Genomic DNA, 17,667 nt, shown 5'->3' with positions numbered 1-17,667 from the left:
AACCATGCTATGAATTAAATTACATGTATTGTCTCAGATGTCAGCACTGAAAAAAAAAAAACCAAACCTGTTTTGGAAGCATCTCAGAAGCAACATATAGCAATCACAATTTCTGGACTATTCCTTCTGTCCTCTTCTGGTTGCTAAACTGAATGCAGGAAGCACGTAGGCAGCCAATACAGCCACGTGTCTGTGTGAAGTCTTACAGACCCCTAATATGATGAAATGACATTCTCATAGTCACCTCATTATAGGCTTCTCTTTATTAAAACAATTTACTGAAAGATTTGTAGCGTCAGATCAGTGGAATAGGTTACCAAGTCAGTAATAACCACCAGAGATTTGCTGATCTCCAGCAGAAATTGTTTAATGACAACCTAGAGGTTAAAATCCCTGTTCATAAATACAGCACATCATCTCAGCGCTCTGAATAGGAATCTATTCATGGAACATTCTCAGTCTTTATTAACACTGGATCTGCTTTACAGAAAACCACTGAGATGAGATTTTAAACAGCCATCAAGAAGATTTCTCCTACTGCTTTCCACAATGGGAGGAGATTTAAAATATACAGGAGTGCAAGAAGAACAGCTTGGGCTTAAAATAAGTTTCACAGCTGATGACAGACATGAATTTGAAGCCACTTGCTGCATCAGCCTAGCCCATGAGAAGCATCACAAGCCACCACAACATATCATCAGCTAAGATTTAATTGCAAGCCTTCAACACAAAGAAATACAGCCTGCTTGCAGGACACTGGAGCCTAAGTCAGGAAGAGCATGGCTAAGCTGCTCTAGGAACACTGTGCATTTTGCTCTCCCAAACTTTCAGATGTCTTTTCAGGTGGAAAACCTCGAGTGTCCATACAACACTTGGCCCTTCTAAAGCCATCAGAAATCAACGTAGAGCTCAGGGGCCTCATATTTGGGTCAAAGTTGATTCCTATTGGTCTCATTTGAGATTGAGTCAGTTGTCTTCACTACCCTTCCGTTTCCTTCTGCATTTATCAGGCAAAAAAAAAATATCCAAAGCACTAGGAAGCGAATTGCAGTCCTACATTTACAAGGCTCCTTGGCTGGACACATCACACATCATTCTGGGCGCAACCACCTCACAAAACAAACTGTTTAGGGGGCTGTGGGCTTTGTTTTATTCACAGCTGTGAGAGAAGCTGTGCACTGAAAAAAAAAAAGAATTCCTCCTTTTGCTTCCCCTCATAACAACAGCTGCGTTATTGAATCTCTTTCCTATCTTTCTGCCACAAAAGATGGTTCAGCTCCATAGAAAGTATTTTATACCTTTAATAAAGCATTTTAAATATGGAACTTCCACAGGATTAAAAACATCTTGGTGTGAGCTGCTAACATTTTGTGGCTGTATTTTTTTTTTTTTATGGGTATACTCCCAAGGAAAGTAAAGGTTAAAAATATGAACCAACATCAGGCCCAGCTCTATTTCCCCACTCACAGCTTCTCCTACTTCCTTATGTTAAGCTGCTTTAGAGGTTAAGCATGACAGGCTCAGATGATGGAACACTGCAGGCTGCATGACATGACAGTGCAGCCAAACACAGGGGGACCACAGCTTGTTATTTGTCTCCATCACAAGAAGTGTACCCTTTGTCCCTGCAGGACCAAGGGGACTGTAACTATAAGTGACATTCCAAAGGCACAAAGAAATCTCTCAAGAGTAGCCCTGCCAAGCTGTTAGTGGCTATGATCTCATTTATGGGGCTGCAGGATGGCCAGATACCGCTGCACCGACCAGTGGCAGCACTCAGAATCTAGCTGTAAAACATTAATTATTACTTCCATCTATGATATTCTGGATACAATTCACAATGCTCTACTGGCCCTCCTCCCTCCTACAGAATTCCATCACTGCTGGACCAGCAGAGGGGTCTCACTCTTACATACAGAAAAGGTGGCAGACATAATATTTGTATAAAAAACAGTCATAGAAATAGCTAATTAGAGAAAGGCACTAAATAACACTGGAGACTCAAAGTCTTTTAATTACACACAGAGCCCAGAGAGGTTGTGAAATTCACAGCAGAGTTTCAATAGCCACGTAATCCAGTTTGACATCACAAACTACAGAGATGCAGAGCTGAAGCTGGGGATGATTACAACTGTATGAGGTTGGGACGGCCCTCATTGACATCTCCTCTCTGGTTTATTTTCTGCTAAATTCAGAGTCCAGTGGGAGCATCGGTTCACCCATACCTGGATAAGGCAGCCCCACTAACCCCAAAGTAACAACAAATCACCCCAACCTGCACAAACTTAACCTTCACACACGACTCAGGGGCACGTTGTCTTGTGGAGCCATTTGCTGAAACATACACTGTGAGAGGGGAATTTATTTGCAGACCAATACTGATATTGTATGGTTTCCTATCACTGCAGTACGTCTGACTGTTGGACTGCAAGACCTTTGTGAGGGCATTACTGCAATCAAATCCTACAGCCTGGGCTCCATCTAGAGTCAGGAAGTTTCTCTGCTATGTACTCCTCTCCCTCCTCCCCACAGCTCACTTGGAGTGATGGTAGGAACACACAATTGCTCCCTTTTTAATCCTATAAGGTAAGAAATGATGTTCTCCTTATTTGTCTTCAGAAAACCTTCACACATCAATGACCACCGAGAGACCTTGGAAATAAGAATCCCCATCCTTGGGCTCTTTCCCTACACTTGAGTAAGCACCAGGTCTGCATCAGTGCTTCTGATACCCATCGTAAGGGCAGTGCTATTTGTTTTGCCGTTCCTCAGGAAGGAGGCAAAGAGAAGTCAGCTCCAACTGTTAGGTCATGTTTAGCACAACTCAGATCTGAAAACTCCACGTTATCAAGAATTAAAGATGCTCTCATTCGAATGACTGAAGAGAAGTTACCAAGCTCAAAACAAGTCAGGCACCACATTACTAACTCAGATTCAAATCAAAATAGAGCAGAATTATTTAAATCATAGTCTAAATTAGATCTGTAAAAATCTTCACAGAAATAGGCAAGTCAAGTAGCAGAGTTATCTCTGGAAAAAATCTATTAGCAGTAATGGAATGATAATCCTCTCAGATTCATTGATGCTGACAGATTAAATACTCTAAATTCATCTTTTATTTTGTTAGCTCATTTGACGCAAAATAAGTCCTACGTTTTTAATGCAGTGGGAGCTGAGGGAATTTGGCTGTTACTGTGGCAAATTTGGTATTAACAGCCTTTAGGTACTCAGCACAGCCATAAGCTGTTACCAAGTGCCAGCTGGAGAAGAATGACTTGTTTCCTCTCTTAACACAGTACCACTGCTTCTTAGAAACTAATTTAACATCACTGAAGTTGCTTCTACCAGGAAAAGAAGAAGGATTAGGGCTGATAACAAAAGCAATGTATGATTAAGTGCCTTTTCCCCACAATCCATGGTTAAATAACAGGGTGACACACACTGCCGACCTCCTCGTGTCAGGATGGTGCATCTCTGGAGCAGCCTAAAGCTCCATGCAACCCTTCTGCCTCAAGGAATGCACGCAGCTGGACAGAGCAGGCAGAAATAGGAGACGGATCTCAACATCTCAACTTGAGTGACCCCATTTCGCACAAGTTATACCACGTTACTCGAGGTCAGACCTACAAATCTGACATGATTCTATAATATATAATGATAAATAGGAGCAGTGGGTTTTTATTTGCACTTCTATTTATCCCTTAAGCATTTTTTCAGCTACTTTCCCTCTTAGAAATAGAGAAATCACCAGTCATTTGCCCATGAACCATATCAAGAAGTTCATAAAACCTTTGGAAGCACGCAGATATCAAGAAAAAAAATAATTAAATTTCAGAATGAGAGAGCTACTTTGATGTACGGGTATTTCTCCAGCATCACTGAGCTCTGAGAACCACACGACGAGCACAGCACACACAGCTTCGTTAGGACACAGTAAGGACATGCATCACCCTGCATCCTGCAGCCACCCCTCATTGAGCTGCACGACAGCTGTGACAGGGAAAGCACTGCAAGCTGCGACCCAGCATCACTCTTCTACTCCCAGCAAACAGCCCATGTTCTCTACAGCCAAGTTAAAAGATAAGAAAAAGTTCCAACTCAAATCCATTATTAGCTACGTCAGCAGCAGCAAATACCTCGCAATAAATCAGTGGCAGCAAATACCTCGGAATTGGAAGGCGAAATTAATATTTCAAAGGGTAATGGCTTACCACGGACCCTCAGTGGTTTTAAATCTGGCCCAAAACACTGCTAACCTGAAGCATTTGTCACCATAAAAGTCACAGACGCATCTGTTGAACAGCAGATCAGATGCGGTTTTATATGACAGGTGAATTCAATTAATAGAGCAAATTCGTTTTTCGGCAATGCAATCTATTATTAGGAGCATTGTAAGCATGGAAGCCATTCTGTGAGTAACTATTCAGCACTTCTAAGAAGCCTCCACGTTTGCTCCTTTCACATCCATTGTCTGCCAGGACTCCAGCAATTTAATTTCACATGCAGAAGTGCTTGAAGAAACAACGGCAGAGATCCACAAAACGTATTGCTGAGAAAAAAAGAAAATACATCCAAACTTGAAGCAACTGCCCATTCAGCATAAAGGTAAGAGCAGGTGTGCTGTGTGTTCTGTGCTTCCTGACAGCTGCAAAGTTTGGACGTTTTGCACAGGAATAATAAATAAGAAGCTTCTGATTTTCAAGTTTTCCTATTGTTACAACAGGCACCAATATAAGGAACACCACCACCACCACCCACCCTATTTCCTACTTCACTTGTTTTGCTTACACTGCTCATCTCCAGACACACTCAGGTTTCATCTGCACATAAGCTGAGCTCTTTTATTGCACCATTTTATGTAGAGAAGCATCCAGTGCACCTTCAAAGTACTGAAGGAAAACACAAACACAACCCCAAACCCCAGCAGGGGGCACTGGGTACCACCCATCACCCCAACAGATGGAACTGCACCACAATGAGCACTTCTTTATTATTGCTGTTCCTGGTTGCTGCTTTAAAAAAGGCCTCAAAAAGGAGGTGGGAAGGGGGAAACGGACAAAAACCACAAACCAAAGTGATGGAGGTAGAATTTTGAGGCTGAGGTCACCAAATCGTGTATTTAAATTAGAAGCTTTCGATGCCTTCTTGGCAAGATGCTCTCCAATGTGGTTTATGGACCAAAGATATGGTTAAGCATTTAAAAAAAATGGCATTTACAAATAATGATGTTGTAAGGTGAGGCAGTGTGATATAGTGTGGCATTTGAGGTTCTCTAAAAGTGGAAATGGAAAAAAACCAAAACCATTTCATAGAAACGAAGCTGACCATCTGCTGCACTGCAACAGCGGCAGCTGCTGAAAACAACAGAAACAGCAGCCTCTGGTGTTAACATTCTGCTCCTTCCCTCTGACTCCACCTTTCCCCAGAAAGCAGGGCTGAAAATACAGAAAACATACATCAGATGGCCCTGCGGGATCCTTTGCACCATAAGTAATTTTCCATCTAGGCTTGTATCAGACTGTTGATGTTTGCGTTCTGTAATTCGCTGTGAAACAACCATCAGATTAGCTTCTCTTCTTCACTGCTAACAATTCAGCCTGATATAGAGTCCCCTGCCTCTGCGAAGATGGACATTTTCTTTCATAGCTTGGAAAGCTCATTTCATTGTTGCAGAGCTCGAGCTTCATTCTTTGCATCAGAAGAGATAGGAATTGCAGAGCTCTACTGTGTGGATGTGGAGAAGCACAAGTGTACAATGAGGAGCCAGGGAGAAGCAGCACTGCAACACACTGCTTTGCAGGGAAGGGGTTCCTTTATGGAAAGACAGGAGGGAATATCACCCAGAGATGCACATGTCAGAAAGGAACAGCGGGATGGAGATGCGTGCACCACACTTCCAACACAGGATCATATGTGCAACTCCTCAGCTTTCTGTCTAAGCAGCATTTAGCACCAACGTTGGCTGCCACAGGATGCAGGAAATAAATTCAGTGTGCTCTGAGCAATGCAGCAATACACCCAAGTAGATCAGAGAACAAATTAAAATGATCCCAATAAGTGTTCTACAGAGGGTCCAAAGTCAGCCTCACACTCAATAGAAACGCTTCTCCTATCCCACCTCATCTCATGAACTATGCTATAGCAGATGAGCACAGCAATAGATGCAGAAAAGAGCAGGACTGACTGGAAGCCAACATGCCACTGAACAGTGACTTAAAAGAACTAATACATGCACTGATTCTGTCAGTCCCAAAGCATAACAACTTCCACGTTCTGATAGCAGCGTTGAAATGCTGCTTTCGGAGCCCCCAGGCTTCTCCATCCTCCTCTCTCAAACCTTCCTTTCTCTTTCTACACAAAGCAAGACCTCAGCACAAGCAAAGCAAGCTTGTATCTTCATGGAGACCATAGAGAAGCAACCAACTACTCAGTAACCACAGCCCCAAGAAGTTTCTTCCCTGAGCAGCTGAGTAGATACAAACACTGGCAGAGAAACAAAAGCACAGTGAGAAGAAGGATGGCTCAGAGATGGGATTTCTTGTTTTAATGAACGCTTTTTCCTCACGCAGCAACTGCGTGATGTGTGTGAACACAGTCATACAATTGATGCACACAGCTCATGAGAGCTTTTCCTTGATTTTTGTTCACCCCGCATCAGTTGTTAATATCTCAGTTCTCCACTTTGCTGACATCCTGGTGACATTTGTACTTCAAGATCACATAAATCCATATGCTGACAGCTTCTGTTCAGTTGAGGTCGGCACATGAGAGATATTCCAGGTAGTAAACTGGTGAATGTAGGAACAAATAAACAGCTTTACTCTCAGCGGGGCACGAGGAACAGAGAATGAGAACTGAAGACAATCTAACGCAACACCAGCCATAACACACCTCCTTCAGATGCAGAAATCAGGACACAAAAAGCCTCCCTGCTCCTTGAATGCAGCACAGCAAATCCACATCACCCTGCAAATAAAAGCAGCAGCGGTGGCTCCCAGGCTGCTCTAAGCTGGTGGCAATGAGGTACACTGCAAATACTGAGAGAATCTAGATACACAAATGCAATTCCAGCCCGTTTGTAATGAAGCAAACAGAAGTTTATCTAATTTGCACAAGGATGGCATTAAATTCCCAACAAAAGGTAGAACCAGGACACAACTCACCTATCAGTCCTGTCCCTGCCATTGGATTCATCTCAGCATCAACTGCTTTTATCTCTCTAAAGCGTTATTCCTCCAAGAGCTCTGTTGCCCAGAACCTGGTTTGTCTGCTGAGTTCCCACATCAGAGCAATGCCTTAAATTCACAGCTCTCCACACCGCATATTTTGGGTGAGATTAAGAAAAAGAAAAAAAAAATCCCCCAATTCCAAACTGAGACACCCGCTCCTATGGCTCGCTGCTCAGCCATGCCCTGTTCCATGAGGAGGCTTAGCAGAGCATTTATTGTAATAAAACCAGAAGTGAGATGCAATGGCTGCACTGGTACTGATGCAACAAGAGAAGGAAAATCCCTAAACGGTGCTTATTTACAACAAAACGCACACAGATGTAGGAACACAATGTAGGAACACAATGGAACACGTAGCTTTAGGCTTTAATATCGAGATGCAGAGCAAAACCAGCATTCAACGTTTTAGAGACATCTTTATTTGGATACATGCAACCTAAAATTAGTTTCAATACCTCAATGAGATTAAAAAAAATTAGCTACTTCCATCTCATTTTCAAATTCCCTCAGTGTCTATGCATTGTTTGCTGTAAAATAAAAGCCCAAAGCAATGCACAGACATTCCTTCCAACAGACAAATGCAGCGTGAAGGTTATCTACAGTCATTTCATTTCTCTTTAAACTCAGTTCAAACCAAGGATCTCGGAATACCATTTGTTTCAGAGGAGGCTTGAAGATAACTTCACCTGCATCCCTTACAGCTCAGCAGGTCGGTGATTGGGGTTCATTGCTTCGGCCAAAGCCACAACCAAACACAGCACATCACAGCTCAGAGACCGCAGCCAACAGCTGACCCTAAGGATACCCACAACTCTCAAACCAAACCATCCTATTTCAGCCTGAAACGTCCTGGATAGGAAATTTTAGTTGAACAACTAAAACTCTTTAACAGCAACAGCCCCGCTACACCCCACACGGTTTGCAGTGATATTTCTGAGGCTCACGGGGCCTGATCCCAACCACACTTTCCCAATACGAGATCCACCCCAGAGTCCTTCCAGATGCATACGAAGCACTGATTTAAACACACACGTGCAGTCCCTTATGGTCACAAATGCCTTTTGAAATAAATACTAAGTAATATCAGCCTTCCCCCCATTCTCATCGTTCAGTTCAGTTCTACAAGGGATGCTTTGGCCCAGCAGCCACCTGTGGCCCAGCCCCGCGTCTGACCCACAGGCAATGCCCGACCAGAGGATGGTGTCCCACAGCAGCTGATGGAGGCACAGCCCCAGCGGGAACGCGGGGAGAGATCGAGAAAGGCGACAACAAGAGGGATGTGCTCGGATCTACAAAGCCTGCTGCAGGTTTGCTCTGTAAAACCGCAACAGCAGGAGGGAACGTTCTGTGCTGCCCTCAGCGCCGGGTCCAACGATGCGCGGTGCCCGGCCCTATCGGAGCTCAACGTACCGAGGTGCCAGCCTGGAGGTGAGGACGGACCCCGACATCGCACGTACATCAATTACACCGCGCGTACGCGCACCCAAGCTCAGGCACTCGCATTGTCTGCCAGGTGTTGGATTCTCTCGCTGTCAGAACAGTCCACGATCTCGCAGCCCCATCATTTCGGGACGGCTCTGCCACTCCCCGCGACCGCTGCGGGTATCCCAGCGCTGCCCGCAGCCCCGCACACGCCGCATTCCCGAGGATGCTCCGCAGCCCGGAGCCCGCAGTGCCGAGCTGCGTCCCGCCCTCGGTCCCTGGCCCCCGTTTCTCTCCTGCAGGGCTGTATTCCCCTTACCCCAACGTTGGGGCATATCCGCTTCGCCTCCCACCGCGATCCCGTGGGGTTATGGAGTGGGGAGAGATTTTTTTTTGTTTTGTTTTTGTTTTTTTTAAATGACGGGGGTTTGCCCAGCAGAGCAACCGGTGCTCGGGGCTGGCCGAGGGTTTCTGTCTACAAACTTGCCGGGGAGGGATGGCTTGGGGATCCCGCTTACCTCTCAGCGCTGCCGCGCGGCCGCACAGCCCCAGGAACAGCAGCAGCTCCAGGCGCGGGGTGCAGCCGCCCCTCTCAGCCCCTCCGCCCATGCCGGCCCCGCAACTCCGCTCCTTCCTCGACCGGAGCTGAGGCTGCAAACCTCCGCCGGAACCGCAGGTGAAGAGAGAAGTCGCTTCCCGCGTTGTCTTTTTTTGGGGGCGCCCCTCCGGGGGCGGGGATTAGGCGGGGGGGGGGGGGGGGCGGGGGGGGTGGGGAACGGCGCGGACCCCCCCCCCCCCGAAGAGCTCCGGTGTTCGGGGCCGAGCAGAGAGCGGAGGGGGTGGGAGTAGAGCGCATCCTGCCTGCCTCTCCCCCTCCCTCCAGCCACGCTCTCCTTAGCAAAGCACCGCCCTTAACAGGTGCGCGGGGAGCAGCGCCTCAGCCCGAAGCAAACAGCGCTTGTGCCATCTTTACTAACAGCGCCTGGCCCAAGCGTGCTTCTCCTTGCCGTGAGGGGCACTGTTGCACGCTCCCTTCCCCCCGGCTCGCTGCAAACCGCCTATTTCGGTGCACAGAAGGGCCAACAAACCCAGGTGTGCTCAGGTACAGCCGCTCTGCCTTACTTAGGCAGTTAAGAGGTGCAAAGCGGCTGCAGGCAGAGGAGGAGCAAAGCTTTGGGGTTCAGGGAGCTGCACCCCACGCGTTTCAGGACTCGGTGCAGCCGCAGGGAACGGCGGTGGCAAAAAGCAAAGCGCTCAGAGCACAGCGTTGCTAACAAAGTGCTCACCGTGAGGCTCCTACACAACTGTAGGGTAAAGGGATTGGGTTCGTACCACCGTGACTCCGAATCCTCTTTGCGGAAGCCAAGCGTGGCACGCTCCAGGTCAATGCATCACAACGCGCACCAGTGAGCAAAGACATAAAATCTAAGATAATGTATTTGTTCTCCATTTGCCATTCTTTTGGAGACAAGCCCTATTCGCACTAGGCAACAGGAGCACAGGAATCAGCAGAGGGGCTGTATTCCTTATTTTTGAGTTCATCCATTAACCTCACCCTACTCCACCTGCATCACATGCTAAGGGTGCTCGGCTGCTCCTGTCAAAGTGCTCAGAAATCCCTGACAGGTGAGTTTTGGAGAAATACAGTAGGATTAGTTACATGGACTTAGAATGAAGGCTTATCAATTGGTCCTGCAGGCAAGCTTTGTACTGCTTTCAGCCAGAAACACATAATTAAAGCAACAGGAATTTGTAAACAGAATTTTAAGAGGGGGAAAAAAAATAAATCAATATCTGAGAACATCACATCGGAAGCTCTCTTATTTCTTTTCTGTCATGCGTTTGCCTGACCACAATCAAGAGCAGAGTGGCGAAGGCTGAGAGCAAGCACATGAAAAATACATTTTCTTCAACAGCCTAAGGTCATCTCCATGGCCAATGGGCTCTGAAAGAATAACAACAAACAGAAAGCCACAAAGGAACACAATCAGGAAGGCACACAGGAATGGTTTTGCACATTACAGCATCTCCTGTGCTTCTTTAAGCCTTTGCATGTCAACAACCACAGCCTTACTTCCAAGGACATCCATTCCGTACAGCCACGTGCTCTGAGTTCAACTCACAGACTGTTTCTGCCCATGCCACTGAGTCAATGTTTGGCACTTTGGATTAAAATACTGAGTTCTCAGTTGATAGAACTATTAGGATGGGAAAGGAGAGAGCATAAGCAGAGAAGGGCAGCAGCTGGTAACTTCAATCAGAGCACTTGACATGCAAAGATGCAAAGTGTTCTACAAAAAAAATAAAGACCTCAGTGGGGAGAATGCAGCAACCTCTGAGCTGGTGAAATTGAGCTGCAGATGAAACCATGTGTTCTTTAAGCACTGATGCACACTGGAAGTACAGCACCTTACAGAAACAAAGCTCTAAATCTGCTCTGGCAGCCCAATGAGCCACCTCTGTTAGAAATATAGTTGCAATTCACACTGAGGTTTAACCAGAGGGAAGTTAAAGGGGAAGGGAGGATCTGCCTTTCGATAACAGGGAGTGAGCAAGAAGGAAAGTGCATCTGGAATTCAGTCAGAGGGGATTCATGGCATTACTGGGGCAAGAGGGAGAAATGCTAATGGAGAGAAGCTGAGAATGCTGGAAGGAAGAAGTTTGTTCATCCCTTGCATTTCAATGGTTAAGCTTGGCAGCAATACTTGTTTTCTAACACACTCCTTATTTCACATCTGGCTTTCTACATTTTCAAGAAACTGAAAGTCTGTCAGCAGAAGCCTCGAAGTTCAAAGAAAAACTAAAGGCAAGAAGGAACAAAGCAAACCAAAGGAACCCTCCTGAATGGTTCCAACCACATCCACACACAGCACAAAAGCACCAACCAGAAGGACAGACAGAATCTGCAGCCATCAGTTCTGCCACCTGTGCACTCAGTGTGGTTTTCCCCACATCTCTGCAATTCAGGTTGCACCTCATACCGTGCCATGAAGATAGTTGAAGAGTCTATGGATTTCTAGCCTTCAACCACATGAACTTAAACAACTGCAAAAGCAGCTTTTCTCCCTGGTATGTGTCAACACCCCAGTAATTTTTAATAAACCACACAACTGCAGTCTGAAGGAAAATATTAAGAATTACCTCCTCCACACCAGCAGCTCAGCAAAATGTTCCAGCTGAGTTTTCCAAGGTGCTCCCATCCCTCTCTCTGCCCAAGCACAGCACAGAAATCTGCAGCAGGTGATGACGTTTTGTTTCTTATTTCATGTCCAGCCTTGGAGGAGCCCACAGGTGATCTGAGTTAGATCAGAATTCACATCACCTGGGGGTCAGATAATAGGCTGGGGGTCACTGCTGGGATGTTCTCAGGAGTAGGTAGAAAGGAATTGGCCTCATTTTGCAGCTCTTGCAACTAAAAAGCATTCCATATTCAAATGCCACCTCAGGTATAAGTGTACAACTGCATGCATAATGGATGGAATGATAAAAGGAGAATAAATGCACCCACCCCACTGATGTACTTCACAGAGAACATTACACATGCACCAGTTGGCTCTAATGCAAATACTCACACCTGTACAGCAGGTAAATAATTCATGAGCAGGCAAGAACTGTAACAACAAATCACTAATGAAATTACACTAAGAACTCTGAATGGGCTCTGCTGTAAGCACACAGAAGCCAATAAAAGCCCTATTTACTCTTTGCATATTTTGGTTATTTATTCTTCCCCTTCTCTCACTCGCAACAATTCTCTAAACGAAACTGGAACTGAAAATTGGTTAAGATAAAAGCCTCAAAATAACACCATGCTTTGCCTCAGCACCCACTGCTTCTCTCAGACAGTACCAGGGCAGGTGAACCAGCAGGAGGTAACAGCTGAGTGCAGCACTCCATGAGATATGAATGTGCAGAAAAGCAGCTGAAATCCATCTTGATCCTTTGGCCTCAAGTCTGTGATTGAATCTATCTGCCACTCCACAGAACTTTCTCATCCCAGTGCATGGATGTGTGAGTGAGGAGCTTTGGACCACCTGATAGTCAAAGAACACAGACCCCCAACCCAACCCTGCTTGAATCATACACAGTTAAGCCAGCAATAAAAACAACAGCTGGGTGCTCCTTCTGCCCAGCCATTTCTTCATCTCTACAACAAGGGCTGGCTCAAAAGCTCTTCCTGAGCACAGAACATCCCTCAGCAACATGGAATTTCACTGCACACATCTTGCAGGTAAATGGCTGGGGGTTCTCACAGGCAGAGAGAGCAGCTGCGAGATGAAGGCATGGCATTTCCACTGCTTATAATATAGGAATTAATTAAAAAAAAAAAATCAGCTAAGTTTCATTATTTTCTTCTCCTCCCATGTTACATCTCTCACTCATCTGCATAAGGTCAGGATTTCAACACTGCATTTCCTTTAGCAGTAGACCCATATTTCTTTGGGTTTGTCAAATCTCTCAAAAATCATATGATCTGGAAAAACAACAACATTTAGCAGCAAGATGCAGTACTGGATCCAGCCACATGGTACTTAGAATCAATCCTTAACAGACTGAGTAGCTACAGCATTTGCTAAGCCAGTATAAAAGTACAACCTGTGTACATGATGGCAATTAATCAGCCAGTCACAGCCTGCATGCAAACCTGCTGTTGAGTTGTGTTTTGGAGCCTCATTTTTGGTTGTGTTTTAGAGCCTCTTCAGCAGTTTTCTAGGATCTGCAAATCCATGGGCTAAAAATATGCAGATAATCAGCACTGAGTCCCAGGTTTGTAATTTCTGTACATCACTGCTCATGCTGGATTTGCATCTCCACACATTAGGACATCTAGTGGCTGAATAATTTACTGGGCATACACACACACCTGAATACACCATTCTGATCCCCTGCCTGGAAGCCCATATCTACTCCTCCAAAGCTTTCTGAGAGAATCTCAGGATCTCTGTATGATTGTGCTCTGTGATGTAACCCCAACTCATTGCTCAATAGAGTGCTCTGAAGTGTGAGCACAAAGTGGCAGGTACATATATCAATTTCTACTTTATCTTTCATCAAGACACCAGAGCAGCACGCTTACTCTGCCTCATAATGCAGTCTGACTCTTTACAGCGTGCTTATTTTTTTCCAGTTCTGTGTTTATAGTAACTTAAAACATTAACACTTGTAATGCTGTAACACAACGGAAAACACAGCAACGACAGCAGAGCAGCAAAGCTCCAGACAGCAGCAAGCGAGGATTTGCTGAGACACAACAACCAGGGGCACAGAAATAAAGGAAAGAAGCTGCTTACCTTCAAGAAGCCTCAAGTACACAGGGATCTTCAGGGAGATAGTCACATCTCCATTGCCAGCCCTTAAAAGGGTTGGGAAGGGGTGGATCCTGGCTCCAGCCCTTCAGGTCAATCAGTGCATTGCATTGCATGCAGCTGAGCTCCCCTGGGTTGGCCCTGCCTTCCCACCAGGTGCTCCATCACTGCTTCAAGCCATGTCTCAAAATTTCTGCTCCAATACTACTCTGACATTTTGGCATGTTGCTTCCACATTAATAAAAATCCTTTTATTCCAAAGAATAAACCTCAGCATTCTCAGTGATGGGGAAAAATACATCTTGAAAAGCCCACAATGCTTCTTTAAACAATTCCATCCCACTTCCTTACAGTGGAAATACCATTTGCGTTGGCAGAAGCCATTATTTCTGATGAGTTAAAATCTATATTTTCCAATTGATTAATCTAAGATGTAATACAATTTGCATTTTCCTGTACTTATGCATGCAAAAATTAATAAATAAACATTGAAAAACACCACAGTTTGTCTGATAAAGAAGTGCAGTGCTGAAGTGGTCATCTTTGCATCAGAATATGAGAATATTAACACTCTGGATTAACATGCTGGGGGGTGGGGATGAACATTTAAACTTCAAGAATTGATTTTAAGATTGTAAGAAATAGATACTTGGAAAATGTCATCATCTTAATACCTAATTCACTCCTTGCTTCATAATTTGGAGAAATCAGTTGCATTTGAAGACTTACCTGCAGCATTTCCCTCAGTTGGGCAAAAGAATTTCTACTTCAGCATTAATTACTGTTATTTCTGTGCCCTTTTAGATTCCTCCACCAAAATTAATAAATCAAATCCTTCCTACATTCCCTTGTCACAGATCCAGGCCTTTCTGCTGTGATTGCTGCTGGGTTACAGGCAGACAGCTCCTCAGCCTGCTCCAACCTCTGTAGGAAGAGCTCAGACTGCAAATAGGAAGCGTCCATCACCTGTACTTCCCATCCCTTACAGTCACTCACTAAATATCTATTCCAGATTTAGCATCCTGGCTCAGATCTTCCTCTGTGAACTTTGACTTGGGCCGGGAGGGGCACGACAAGAAACAGATGATGTAAAGGTGAGATGTGCTTGGATTAGAATGCGTGCTTGGAAAGCAAAGAAAGACATTCAAAAGCAGCAGGGCAGTAGACAAGCAATTCAGTCGCTCAGCTATTTGTAATTTGTGGTTAAGCAAAAAGGGAAAAGGGTAGGCATACAATCACCAAGGGACTTCACATATCAGCTTCTTTAGAACATTGTAATGCTGTTGTCCAGAGCACAGAGCAGCTCAGAGCTTGGGGAAAATGGGGTGCTGCTGTCTAAGGGCAGGGGTACAGTTATACAGTTAGAGGGACAGGGATGGGAGTCGTTGCACGAGTCTGGTTCTGCTCTGCCTTCACAGGAACAAAGATTGTGAATGGTGTGAGCTATTTCAGCCTCAGTCAGAGGGCCTGCAGCTCTCAAAACTCTGTTACTGAGCCAGTCTGCAACCTTCTCATCAAGTGGGAAGTTACTGCCACTTTTTTCATCCAAACTTACACAGCTAAATTCACAGATTGCTTCCTGGGGCAGTTAGGGATGCTGATGGATGCTCAACGACTGCGCATGATAGCTGCTCTGTGATGAGATATGGATGGAAACAATCACAGGTCCTAAGATGATGGAGACCCAAACAGGAACTTTATAAGGCTCCGGGGAGACCGCATTGTGGCCTTCCAGTATTTGAAGGGAGCATATAAACAGGAGGGAGAACGGCTGTTTACAGGGGTGGATAGTGATAGGACTAGGGGGAATGGTTTTAAACTGAGACAGGGGAGGTTTGGGTTGGATATTAGGAGGAAGTTTTTCACCCAGAGGGTGGTGAGGCACTGGAACAGGTTGCCCAAGGAGGTTTTGGATGCCCCATCCCTGGAGGTATTTAAACCAGGCTGGATGTGGCTCTGGGCAGCCTGGTCTGGTGGTTGGTGACCCTGCACACAGCAGGGGGTTGGAACTTGGATGAGCACTGTGCTCCTTTTCAACCCAGGTCATTCTATGATTCTATATGATCTCTATAATTGGAGAGTAGCAAAAAAGGATAAAACCAGAAAAGCTGAGAAATTGTTTTGTAAGGAGCCTGAGAAAGAAAGAACACGTGCTAACTAGCAAGATGGGAGGCTAATGCTCTGTACTGGGGTTAATGAGGTGGTCCAAGCTTTAGCCCGAAGGCTGGCTCATGCTTCCTGCACGCTGGGAAGGATGCTGAAGCAGGCACCAGGCATTTGCATTGCAAACATGTTTGCCTTGATTAGGGACACTTCACCCTGCTTTGATTTGCTGAATGCATTGGACTAATCATACATACACTGTTTCTTTCTCTCCTTTTTGCTAACTGATGCACCAAAGCCTCACAGTGAGTCATGAGAGATTATTTTTGCCCTAATTAAGTACAATTTTGACAGGACTGGAAATACGCAGGTGTCATGTTATTAAGTTACCTAATTATGCCTTTGAAATGGTCACATAATAATAACTCTTCAGTAACAAGAGGAAAAGGGGAAGAGAACTCTTTGCATTATTATTTTCATCTTAATCTCCGGCAGAAAAGCAGAGGGTGACCATCCAGTAACTATTGCTCTGAATTACTCATAATTACCCACATTGTGAAACTCAACTGCTCGATGATCTCAGGTGTGAATGAAAGACAACAGCAGTTGAACAGTTCCTTTCCTCAACCATTAAAACATCATTTCAGCAACAAGGCGGAGGAACAATAGGAGCACTTTGGTGCAAGTTAAATCATTTTCTGAGAAATGCCAGTTGACATTCATCAATCAAACACCAAACACCGAGGTAAACTCTTCTCCCCACTTCGTGTGATTAAGCAGCAAAGGGCTGAGTTATTGGCAGCTCCTACAGTTCTCCTGACACAAGTTTGCTGACCTCTTACCACTCCCTGATAACCCCACCACGAGGAGATGGCTCTACGTGTTCCTGCAGCGATGTGTGTGACCCCTGGTGATGCTTCTCAAGCTGCATAAAGGCAGAGCAGCCTCTTGTGCTCTGCTCTGGTGACTGCAGCAGAGAAGCATGAACGCTGATAAATCATTCCCAGGTGGAGGTCGCTGGAGCAGAGAAGTGATGCCCTGTGACATGTCCTGCTGTGGTGCTAACCAGGATCTGCTGTGACACACAGGGCTTGCCTGGAAGATTTTGCCTTATTCCAACTCAGTTACATCCGTATAGATGGAGGAGCAGCTCGTGTGAATGCAACATAGGAAGGATGGCAGATAACAGCCATCCACTCACGTCAACAATCACTCGAATATTTTGAAGAGAAGCTCAAGAATCTCAGAGTCGCTGATTAAAAAAAAAAAGAACTAAGTAATCTCAGACAACTGTAATTTAAAGAGCACATCAAAGGATCTGTGTAGCTCCACCAAGAGATGAACAAGCGCTCCGTGGCAGTGATGAGGCAGTTGTTGCAAAAGACAAGAGACTTAAAGGAACTGGCTACAGCTGAGCAAGCTGCAGGGAGAGATGAGAGCTAAACAAACAATGCAACCAATTCCTGCACTGTGAGGAGATTCCAGCAAGAAAAGCTGTTCAGACATTAGCTTTACCCATTTTGAATGAGAGCGTGCCTCTGCTAGTAGACACAAACTACTCAATCACCAGTTTGTATGTTTCAGCTTCAGTTCTCATATACTCATAA

At 45.3% G+C, this 17,667-nt stretch overlaps 1 long non-coding RNA gene across 1 annotated transcript in view; it reads right to left on the bottom strand.

Moving 5' to 3' along the window:
- Positions 1-13,966, bottom strand: part of LOC122188178 — a 32,654-nt gene extending 18,688 nt beyond the window's left edge. Inside the window, exon 1 of the long non-coding RNA XR_006181500.1 lies at positions 13,943-13,966. This is a non-coding gene — a long non-coding RNA (uncharacterized LOC122188178). The remainder of the gene's footprint in view (positions 1-13,942) is intronic.
- Between the last annotated feature and the right edge of the window lie 3,701 nt (positions 13,967-17,667).

The sequence above is a fragment of the Lagopus leucura genome, unplaced genomic scaffold (assembly GCF_019238085.1).
Source record: "Lagopus leucura isolate 7727_CA_CO unplaced genomic scaffold, USGS_WTPT01 Super-Scaffold_100056, whole genome shotgun sequence".
Classification (NCBI taxonomy): Eukaryota; Metazoa; Chordata; class Aves; order Galliformes; family Phasianidae; genus Lagopus; species Lagopus leucura.
This window is presented reverse-complemented; position numbering and strand designations above follow the sequence as displayed.